The following is a 12,469-nucleotide window of genomic DNA, read 5'->3' as shown; positions in this document are numbered from 1 at the left end:
CCCTCCGGAGCAGCTGGCACTTCCGGGGATTCAACCGTAGCCCAGCCCGGCGAATCGCCGCGAGCACGTTGTGGAGGTTAGCGAGGGCGTGCTCGAAGCTACTGGCATGTACTAGGAGGTCGTCCAGGTACACTACGCAGCAGCTTCGGGGGACGGCCGACAGCACCCTTTCCATCAGCCGCTCGAACGTGGCAGGGGCATTGCACAGTCCGAACGGCATCACGCGGAACTGCCACAACCCTTGCCCGATGGTGAAGGCGGTCTTAGGCTTCGCATCCTCGGCCATTTTGACCTGCCAGTAGCCACTCCGGAGGTCCAGCGAGCAGAACCAACTGGACCCCGCGATGTGGTCTAGCGCCTCGTCGATGCGGGGGAGAGGGTAGGCATCTTTGCGCGTTACGGCGTTGAGGCGCCGATAGTCCACGCAAAAACGCCACTCTCCGTTCTTCTTCCGCACTAGGACAGCAGGGGCCGCCCACGGGCTGTTGGAGGGCTCAATGACGCCTGCAGCGGCCATCTCTCTAACCTTCTCCTCTGCCCCCAGCCGCTTTGCTAGTGACAACCGGTGAGGGCGCAGACGAACCGGTGCAGCGTCACCAGTGTCAATGGCGTGCTGCACTAGCTCGGTCTGCGTGCATTCCTCATCGCGGGCAGCGAAGAGGTCTGCATTGTCCTTCAGCAAGCGTTCAAGCTGTTGGCATTGGTGAGGGTTGAGGCCGCTGCAGCTGCGTCGCCACAGCTCGCGGACAGCACTCACCGTCTCGACAGAGGGGGGCGCAGGTTGTGACAGTGGGGCAGGCGAGCCACGCTCTGTGTTGGTTAGCTGGGGCGGCGGCTGGTGAGGGTGGGCTGAGGCTGGCGGCGGCTGGTGAGGGTGGGCTGAGGCTGGCGGCGGCTGGTGAGGGTGGGCTGAGGCTGCTCGGCGACGGGTCCTCCTGGACCTGCGTTTCCTCTTGGGGGTGGCGTGGAGGGCGAGGGTGGTGGCACCGATGGAGAGCCTGGCGTTGGCGATGTCCACCGTAGCACCCCAGTGGACCAGCAGATCCAGGCCGATTATGCACGTGTCGCTGATGTCGGCCAGCCAGAACTCGTGCGTCACCACCTCTCTGTTTCCGACCTCCACGCTCACCATCTTCTTGCCCCGCATGGTGAGCCTCTGTCCCGTCACTGACTGCAGCTGAGTGGTTGTTGAGGACCAGGCAGTGTTGGGGAGCGTTCCCGGTCGCACCAGGGAGATGGTGGCCCCCGTGTCGACCAGTGCCCAGCAGGCTTGCCCATCCAGCCTACAATGCAGGTATAACCCGCCCGCCTCTCCCAGTCGGCCCACTCGCTGTTGGATGGATTGCTCTTCCGCCCTCAAAAGGGCAGGCTGCTCTCCTGCCCTGAAAAGGGCGGGCTGGAATTTGCTTTCAGCTCTCATAATAGGACTTTGCTCAGTTCCCGCCTTCACAAAGGCAGATGAAACATTTGCTTCTGCGAGTGGGACCAAACTGGTTTCAGGCGCAGCAGGCTGCTCCTGGTTGAGGATGGGTTCTTGGGGCAGCGGTTTCCTCACAGCGCCGCCCCCCGCGTCGTTTCCCGCCGGCCGTGGCGATCGGGGCTTGGGCGCTGGTGCTGGGCAGTCGCGGGCCAGGTGCCCTGGCTCGTCGCAGCGATAGCAGCGACCGCGTCGTGCTGGTGGTGGGCGCTGTCGCCGCTGTTGTGGGGGTGAGCGTGCCCAACGGACTTCCTCCTCCTCCTCGTAGCAGTCGATTTCGCGGACGCGGGGCCGGGTTGTCTGCCCTGGAACCAAGCAGAGAACGTCTTCCGCCCTCTCTACTTCCTTCAGAGCGTCGTCTAGGGAGCAGGGTGTGGTCAGGATGACGTGCTGGCGCAACCGTTCCGGGGAGAGAGTCTGGAGGAAGGCGTGCAACGCGAGCTCGTCCTGCCCTGCCGAGTCGAGGGACGGGTAGCCCTGCCGAGCGTGGAGCCGCACGTCTGCAGCCACGGTCCCCCAGCTCTCTTTTCCTTCGTGGCGGCGGCTGTTGAGCTTCTCCCGACTGCTCTGCATTGACCGCCTCTGGCCGAAACGCCTTGCCAAGGCCGTCGTCAGTGCCTTCAGATCGCCCTGTTCGGCAGCATCGAGGTCTAGCAGGACCTGCAGCGCTGGACCCTCCAGGGCGAGTGCTAGATGCGTCGCCGTCTGGCTCTCGCTCCAGCCGCAGTGACGGGCAGCCAGCTGCAGCTGGGCTAGGTACGTCTCCCACTGTGCTGCTCCACTGAACCGGGCTAGCTTCGGCTGTGTGCTAGCTGCCGTGGTGGTTGTCATGCTGGCGCTGGCTGGCGTGCTAACGTTAGCTTCCCTCAGGTGCGTTGGTCGAACAGCACTGGCTCCGTCTGGTTGTCTGGGGGCCCTCTGTCGTTGCGCCACCGAGCTCTGCAGATCGGCGCCCGTCGCCGTCTCTGCTGCCTCGGTCTTCCGCCGCCTCGGTACCCCCAGTCTGTCTTCCAGCTCTCGGATCGCCTTCTCCACTTCAGCTAGCTGAATCCCACTTCTGACACCAATGTGGCGATTTCGCGAGGAAGCAGAGACGGAGACTGGCTTGGCTGTTTTCGAATCGCTCCCGGGGAGCTTCGCTTTATTTGTGACATCTCCTCAAAACGGTAATTCGTAGACTGACCATCATAGCTGGGCGAAGCCTGCTTTTGTCAAACCCCGTTTGCCGTGATTGGCTGCCCCGGCGCAACGGAAACTAACCAATCACACAGCCTTAACGGCACATCACACAAAGGTCGGATTTACATACAGCGGGAAACAGCAGCACGAGACACGCAAAACAGAGACAGGCAGGGAATACAACAACAGTATTGGCTAATTGACTAATGACAGAAACATGACGGTGAAAATCATAAACCCGAGGGCTGCTAGCGCTACGGAAGCGATTCCTAGCAGGCTACACACATTCAAAATAAACGAGTATTTACACGATCGCGGAGCGGGACAAGTTAACCGCTAACAAGCTAACAATTATTTAGTTACACACAGGCAAGATCGCCACACAATAAAGAGTTAAAGTGTTTCAAAAATATATACTTGACCCAGGTCTGATAAGAACATCCCGGCACAGAAAAAAAGGGCACTGACCCATGTTATTTCACCGTGACCACGAGATGGGTTTCAAGTTAATCACGATGTCTTGAAGAGCGGAGTAATCACTGCTATCATTGAAGCCCTTTAACTCAAGTTCCCTCCACGAGAATGAGAGGAAGCTCGCGCCGACTGAAGGTCGCCGATGGCAACGCGTAACCTATGGCAACCCGAGAGACCCTGGAGAACTGGCAGGATACGGAAAATTGTGACTGACTTTTGGTCAGAGCTAGCAGATGACAAGCGCCTTTGCTGATAGCTTCACAGGACAGCTAGGCTGGCGCTGTTGACAAAATACGAATATAACATTTGAAAGCGTCTGCTCTCGAGATTTCATAGCAGTTGGTATTAAATCAGCAGTCAGGCAGACAATGTGCTCAGGTAGGCCAGAATCTTAAGTGCACTAATGTTCTGTTCTGAGGTCCAAACATTTATAAAATAAACTTATATATGCGATGCAGAAAATCATTAAAAGCAGAAAAAATTGGCCCTTCTCTACATCCTTTTAAAAAATTATTGTCTGCAAAAGACTGGTGTTTTGGAGCGGTGCACATGTTTTTGTAAACTAATTTAAAAAGTCTTATATTTGAACTGTGTTGCATGGTGCAGCCCATTTGAATTTAGTATGGTGGAAATTAAAACTTCCCAAATAATTAAATGTCTTTTCCAGTTTGTGTATTCCATCCGTGCCTCTTTCTTTTTCACCTGACGCAAAGCTTACACCTGGATTTCAAAACATTTTAAATAAGGCGAGCAGCCTTGGCTCCGGGAGGTGCTGCAAGTTTTGATGCATTATTTGGACGCATCCGGCTAGTATTTTCAGTAATTCGTTCCCATTCACCTTCTCCGTTAGAATCTCTAAAAAGGACATATGTATGAAGGCTGAGGCCCAAACAGACCCACAATCCTCTGATGTTTAATACATGCAAAGACCATTGTATATAATGAGTAAAGTCATATAAGAGCATGTGATATTCTTAAATTCTCCAATGAATCCTTATGCATATAAAGCCCCACACTAGGGATGAGCAGCCCTGGACCTGGGGAGCCACAGCTCCTGCTCTTCTTCTTTCATTACTTTTAAACTTTCAAATCAGGCAACAAATTCAAACCCCAGAAACCCAGCAAATTGACTGTGAATGTCTTTAATTTGTCAGTTAAGTACCGAGTAGCAACAGAAACCAGCAGACCTCGTCGTCCGTAGCAACCCATAATGTAATAACTGCACATAACGTAATAAGTGTACGTGTAATAATGTGTATAATGTAATAGAAAAATGTAAATATAGCTGCGAGCAGCAATGCGGGGCCCTACGAACATGTCCAATCCGGGTAAATACAAGGTGAAGGAGAAAAGAGTCCAAGTGGCATAGACTTCAGGATATAGGAGATGGCCAAGCAGCCCAAGGTTTTAAGTTGTACCACTCGCCACTCAACAGTTTCACAGTTACAGACTTGATTATATGACAGTGCCATCTTCCCTGTATTGCAGTCATCTTTTAACCCAGCAAATGTTCTGTCACACATTTACTAGAGATGATTTTGGACAATCTACATCCCTGTGCGTAGGACGATCCAACTTCTGGTTCATGAGAAACGTTACTTTGAAATATTAATGTGTATTAGCATATAGTGCTTATCACCCTTGATGGAGAGAATACCCAAGAGTACACATGTGCGATGGTGACAGAATCAGGTACAGCGTTCATGAGAAGATGAGTTTTAAAGTGTTATATTAGCATTAGCGTCCCGCCCAAATTTCAAATGCCTGTAATTTCCTTGTTTTTTGAGATATCTGCAACTGTGTCGACATGGTACAACATGGTAGTGCCCTCTTCATGCCCTGTCCGTTTCAACCAGAGACTGGTACAATAGGCCTATTTCACAAGATGGCGACCAAAACCGGATGTAGGGATACTTTGTTTCCGGTTACCGTTGCTACGGACGCAAGTCCATTTCTGACAGCGAAAAATTGAGCCTAAACAGCGACGTGTGTTCTCACAGTCCCTGATAGCTCTGCCAAAGTTCACTGTCCGATGTTATCCGCATTGTCGAAGCATTGCCAGTGAACGTTAAGCAGTCTAAACTGGACAAGGGCTATAAATTCTTTTTTGAGAAGTTTATATTCGGTTATGAAGGTAAGTATAACGTTAGCTCTGGTTCACCAGAAAGCTAAATAGCTAGCTTGCTAACCACATCAAGTTAGCCGATTAAAGAGATGTTTCACTTCGACATAACATAAATTCTTTTCTGGAGGCGACTCCATTGTGTTTTCGTAGCGTGAAGCAACATCTGCTGTCCGTTAACAGCGTCTCTGTTCCTCTCGGTTGTCCCGAAAATGAATGAATAGGGAGCCTGACAACTGTGAGGAAAAGCGATTCTGTTAACGTTGACGGTCAGCAGGGGAGGCAAATGCTATGTAAGTACAATGTGTTAGGCTCCACAAAATTACTTATGTTATTATACCGAAGTGAAATATCTCTGAACTAAGTTTTGTACTACCGTTACTATTTTGTGACATGCTGTTTGTGCTGTACTTGTTCTAATAAAGATTTATATTGCTTGTCAGATCGCCTGTGTAATGGTGTTCAGTTCACTACCGAGCTGTTTGTTTTCATCGCTGATAAAAACTACCCACACATTTTTAAATCAGCTGGTGATATATCTTAAGTAGGCTTGTCGCCATGTCCGTCAATACATTTTGTAATTACAATTAACAACTAAAATAAACGTGCATCTGCAGTTTCAACATTGAATATCCAAATATGTGCTTGCTAACAAGTTAGCTGTCTAAAATGTAATTTGCTAATCATAACATAACATATAGCTCGCTAACTGATTTTATGACATTCAAATTTCCAGCGCACACCAAAATACGGAGGAAGAGGTCTGCATTCTATTTCGCCGAGGCTCTCAACCAGGCGACCGTTTCCCTGCTCCTGTTTACAACCCGAGGCACTTCTCCAAAGCGCGCAAAGAGTACAGATGAGCTGCTTAAACTCTGAATAACTCGCAATGTCGGTGTTTGAGGTGCTTGGCTAAGTTAGCTAGCTAGATGCGTTTCCTCTTTCAGTTTAAAATGAGCAATGACAGTGTTTCCAAACGTGTTTTTGACAATGTTGTCTTGATTATATAACCAAGGGCAAAGTATTCACACACATGAATTATTATTTTTTGTTTCTCAAAGAGTGGTAGAGCCTATGTTTGGTGGAACTGTCATGGCAGGCGCACTGCCGCTAGCCATCTCGTTATGAATTGTTTTCGTGTTTTTAGCCGTTCTCAAGCAGGCCAACTCAGACTAGAGTGCGGTACGAAAATTGAAAAAACTAGAACTGTTACAATCACTAGGCCTGTTTGATTTTGATTTGTACTTTGTACTCTTTGCGCGGTTTGGAGAATTGCCTCAGGTTGTAAACAGGGGCAGGGAAACGTTCGCCTGGTTGAGAGCCTCGGCGAAAGAGCGTGCAGACCTCTTCCTCCGTAGTTTGGTGTGCGCTGGAGCTTGCCATTGAGCCATAACACGGTATTCTGTCGCATGCTGCAGCAAGAGTTTCTATGAAACTCTCGCTGGTTAAGAGATTATTTTCTATTTCTCTAGCTCTTTGGGCCATTCCCTGTGAAATTTGGTTCCCCTACTTGAAAGGTCCTAATACCAAGAAAATAAGGACCCCTTAATGAAGTCCGAATTATTGCCTCATTCAAATTTTAATTATTTAACGTTTTTGTTTGCTTATCCTTGATTGTACTGTCAAATTTTACTGATGCTAATGTTAAACTTGTTTTTCTCACTCAGTAGCCCATAAAGAAAAAAAAAGAAATTATTCAAAAAGTAAAAACGGCTGTCTTGTGATATGCCTGATTATAAACCGAGTTATATATATATTCGGAATTGTAATTTATATATTCAGAATTGAAGTTATATATTCGGAAATTGAATTTATATATTCGGGAATTGTACTTATATATCCAGAATTGAATTTATATATTCAGAAATTGAATTTATATATATATTCAGAATTGTACTTATATATTCGGGAATTGAATTTATATATTCTGGAATTGTACTTATATATCCAGAATTGAATTTATATATTCAGAAATTGAATTTATATATTCGGGAATTGTACTTATATATCCAGAATTGAATTTATATATTCAGAAATTGAATCATGTACATATTAAACAAGAATCAATATGTGTTATAATTTGATTGACTTGTTTAATTGTTTATGCTTTCCTTTCCTTTTAATACGTTTGGCACATACTAGTTGGCGGGAAAATGAAGGTCAATTATGTTTATATACAAAATTGTTTGAAAACATAGGTTAAACGTCTAACGTTTCTAACACGGAACTTCAATGTGTCCAGAAATCTGGTAAGATTAAAACGTTTTCCGCCATCATAATTACTGTAGTATTACATCCAGCCACATGGGGGCAGCAGAGCCATGGAAATAGTTAACCGCTCTTAAACATTCTGACATTTCATTGCATACTGATTACTTCGTCTCCATATAGTGTATGGTTGAACTTGAGGCAAGGCTAATATGAGACAATTCCTACCGTAAGCCATAGAAATCGGCAGGCAGAAGTTATTAAGTGAACTATAAAACTAGAGACGGAGAATCAATAGCACACATGATTGAGTCTTCTTAGTTTTACAAACTCCCATTACAAATAAGACAAGCAACCTCTGTTGATAGTTTTAAGAAACAGCTCAAACCCCATTTTTATGATCTTACTTTCAATTAATTTCACCTTTTTATTTTAACACCATTGTTATTATTTTATATTTCTTTTATATTTCTTATACTTGTTTTATATTTCTTATACTTGTTTTATGCTTTTTATATCTAAGGATTGTTTTTTATCATTATCAATTAATTTTATTACTATTATTTTAGTAATAAAATTTATTTAGTATTTTTCTTTATTATTTATTTATTTTTATAGTCATTTCTGTTATTATAATGATCAATTTATTTCTATTTTTATCTTATCTTAATACCTGTGGTACTGATTTCTATTGTTTCTCTTGTAAAGCACTTTGAGCTGCATTTTATGATATGAAAGGTGCTATATAAATAAAGTTTATTATTATCATTATTATTATTATTATTATTATTGTGTTTCTCCGGAATAATAATAATAATAATAATAATTTGCTCTTACAAGAAACAATTAGGAAAATATTCATAGCCTATATTTTACATTTCGGGAAAGTAAAATTAAGAATCGCTATGAAAACTATATTTTAGCCTATACATACAAATCTTGTTAAGATAGATAGTAGATCTCCCATCTTCAATCAGAAATGTGCAAGAATTCAAATTTTCTGTGATAATTTCAGTTGAATTCATTTTCCTGCAGCAGCAGGTGGTTAATTCCGAATCTTCCATTCGTCCCGTCAATCGGGACATAATGTTCTACCTTGAGTGACGGGTTTATGAAGCTTTAATACGTAATATACATCCAGTCATTTTTATCAACATTTTATGAGACCTCGCTTCAAGAAATTGAGTAACAAGTCGGGGAAAATGCACAAAAGAAAAAAAAAAAAAAAACATTTTTGACGGCCATTATGACTCGATATTCTGCGCTCAGTTCTAAACCTATAACTTATCGTCGCTCTTCTACTTAGTTCAGACATGGTGGAGATTTGCTTAGAGCGCGAAGCTCTGGTCTGAAACTTCGAGCACAAAGACATCTGGTTCAGAATTTTTAGAAAGGAATGCGATCTCTTGGAAGTTTCCAATCTGAGAGGGAGGGAGAGGACAAAAAAAAAAAAAAAAAAAACTGCAGGTGAAAGATCAATACTCTTAGCGCAGAATCTGCTTTTCCTCTTAAGTCTCTCTGAAGGACAACGTTGCACTTTTAGAGCCAAGTGCGTTTTGCTGTGAATCGCACTGCATGGTTCCAGGGTTGGGATAACAGTCAATATAACTCTTACTCCTGACAATACGTCACTTTACATTTCAAACCGTGCCGAAGAGTCAGTATTCCAGTATCGTGCATCACCTTAAAGATATTCGTGTTATCTACCGAGAGATTCAGTGCAACATTCATTAAAAAAAAAATTAACAAACATAGCACATTGTCTTCACCTCTTCCATGTATTTTGTCAGGCATATACATGTTCCTGGCTTCACTGTGTGTAGGCCATGTTACCATAAATTAGACTAATTCTCACACCTCATAAACAGAATTAACTTCACAAGATTCAATTTACACCGCGTCTCTCCTGTAGTTCATCAAATTCACATCTCATTTGCATCCCAATAAGTTTTATTGCATAATATTACACCCAGTATGACGTGCACATGCTATTGTTTCACTTTTTTGAAAATATTTCCGGCGAGAAACAGGGAATGCTACTTCATCAGGTATGACATTTGTACCATCAGGAAATAGTTGCGTAGTGTGTAGTCCCTACCAGTATTGAGTTAGTTTGTTGGTCGTTGCTGTGAGCAGCTGTGATTGGCTGTGTGGGTTCTGCATATTTAGTCCCTTTGCGAATGTGCCATATTTGAAAACTCATTTCCGTGAATGTGAAATCTCCTGTTTGTATGGGAGGCATAGCCCGCTGTATATTTCTGTGCGTTAATAGTTTCACAATAGTAGCCAGCATGCGCATGGTAAAATTAATTGGAACCTCTTCTTGCAGAACGTATTGTCAAGCCACAGCCACCCTGCGTGGTCAACCAGCTGTGTCCAACATAGGGCGTTTTTATTTATTTATTTTGCATCAATTAAGTCTGTTTTACTCCAGCATAACCCACGAATAAGCTCTTCTGCATTAAGAAATCATCTATAATTGTTTAATGTCATGTCGCAGGGAGCTGCAGCGATGGAAAGGGGGATTTGCGTATAAGCCTCTGCAGGAAATGGGGTGAGATGGAAAAGCTTGAACAAATATAAAGAGACAGACAGCCAGGGCAAATTTTAACAGACAGACTGGGCAAATCTGAACAGACAGCCAGGGCACATTTGAACAGACAGACTGGGCAAATATGTAGAAACAGACAGACAGGAAAAATATTAACAGACAGGCAGGGAAAATACAAACAGACGGACAGGGTAAATATGAACAGACAGGGCCAGTACGAACAGGCGGACAGGGTAAATATGAACAGACAGGGTGAATACGGACAGACAGGGCAAATATGAACACAGACAGGGCCAGTACGAACAGACAGGGTAAATATAAACACAGACAGGGCCAGTACGAACAGACAGGGTAAATATAAACACAGACAGGGCCAGTACGAACAGACAGGGTAAATATAAACACAGACAGGGCCAGTACGATGCAAATATGTAGAAACAGACAGACAGGAAAAATATTAACAGACAGGCAGGGAAAATACAAACAGACGGACAGGGTAAATATGAACAGACAGGGCCAGTACGAACAGGCGGACAGGGTAAATATGAACAGACAGGGTGAATACGGACAGACAGGGCAAATATGAACACAGACAGGGCCAGTACGAACAGACAGGGTAAATATAAACACAGACAGGGCCAGTACGAACAGACAGGGTAAATATAAACACAGACAGGGCCAGTACGAACAGACAGGGTAAATATAAACACAGACAGGGCCAGTACGAACAGACAGGGTAAATATAAACACAGACAGGGCCAGTACGAACAGACAGGGTAAATATAAACACAGACAGGGCCAGTACGAACAGACAGGGTAAATATAAACACAGACAGGGCCAGTACGAACAGACAGGGTAAATATAAACACAGACAGGGCCAGTACGAACAGACAGGGTAAATATAAACACAGACAGGGCCAGTACGAACAGACGGACAGGGTAAACAGGAACAGACAGACAGGGCAATGAAAAAGAGCAGCGACAATAGCTTTGTTTCTTCGCTAATCACATTTCAGCTATTGAGAAATACGTTCCCCTGATGAAGTTATTATTTTAAAGTGGTAAGGTGCTCTTTGCATTAATACTGCAGTAGATTACACTGCCTGGCTCAACCCACATGCTTCGACCCCCAGTTTGTGGCGCTCAGGTCTTCAGTTGCTTACATTTCATCTTCTAAGTAAGTAACCTGCAGTGCATCGGTGTGGATCCATATCTGGTTCGTACTTCCAGGACTGATTAATGCGATATGTAAGCTGTATTTTGATAACATAAAACTTTCTCTTATTGATTACGGCCAAAAGTACAGTGCACAGGAGTCTGTGGAAACTGCAGAGCTTATTGTCATCAATACTGCAATGTATTTGGAGTGCTTTTATCCAGGGTAACCTGCAGAACAATGATACTGTGTGCTGTATAAACCAGTGGCCGTTGAAAAAAGTGGTGGTTAGAATGAGGTTTCACAATCTTCAAAATGGGTCGGGCTACAATGAGCTTTCAGTCATTGGCTTGTTTAAACCAATCAAAAGCACAGCAGAGCACAATGATTGGTTCAAATCAGTGAGTGATTGATGGCTCATGGTAACGCTGTCCATTTTAGGCACCAGGAAGCCTCGCTCTCCAGCCCTGACCAAAACCCCGGGCCCTGTTACAAGGTGTTCATTTCTGTTACCCAGTTAATGCATGAACCAGACGAACAAAATCAAACGAAACCAGACAAAAAGAACAAAACTTTTACGTCCCCTCACAGAACCTCCCCCCCACCAATCCCACCCCACCCCTGCCAAACCGTCTATGGAGTGAGTCATTCTGAGAAGCTTCCACTCCTCCAAGGGGTAGGGTGATTGGTTCGGCCACACGGCAGCATCCCAGGGCGGAGGCCCAAATGGCCCCATCTGAGCTCGGCGCGTCCGCCCCGGCCCCCCGCTCCCCCGCACCCCCGCCGCAAAACTCCCGCCGTTTAGAGTCAAATCCACATTCCCATCGAGGATCGGCCGTTAAAGGCAGGAGAGGTTCCGGTCAGTGTTCAGCACTCACGGAGGTGTGCGGGCGGAGGTGTGGGGGAGGGAGGAGCGGGGGAGGAGGAGCGGACGCGCTCCTCCGGTTCCTGGGGGGGCGGTGTCCTTCGGGGCAGCGGGCTCGTTATCAGATGTCCTCTGAAAACAAGCGACCCGTACCGAGGGAGACTATTGCGAAAATAACCAATTAAACAAAAGGGATTAGATTTACACAGCTCCTCTGTTGCAACTGCTCAACTGTAATAAGTCTGCAGATATTATTATTATTATTCATATATTTGGCAGACACTTTTATCCAGACAGACTTATGTCACTGACTGTCATCGGAAAATACATAAAACAGCAAACAATAAAACCGAATTGTAATAACCAGCATGAAATAAAGCATTAAGCACAGCCCTTAAAGATGGTTATATGAGGGAGAAATGATCTACTGAGCTGC

Source organism: Anguilla anguilla, chromosome 18 (genome assembly GCF_013347855.1).
Source record: "Anguilla anguilla isolate fAngAng1 chromosome 18, fAngAng1.pri, whole genome shotgun sequence".
In the NCBI taxonomy this organism is placed as follows: Eukaryota; Metazoa; Chordata; class Actinopteri; order Anguilliformes; family Anguillidae; genus Anguilla; species Anguilla anguilla.
Note: the sequence above shows the minus strand (reverse complement) of the source record.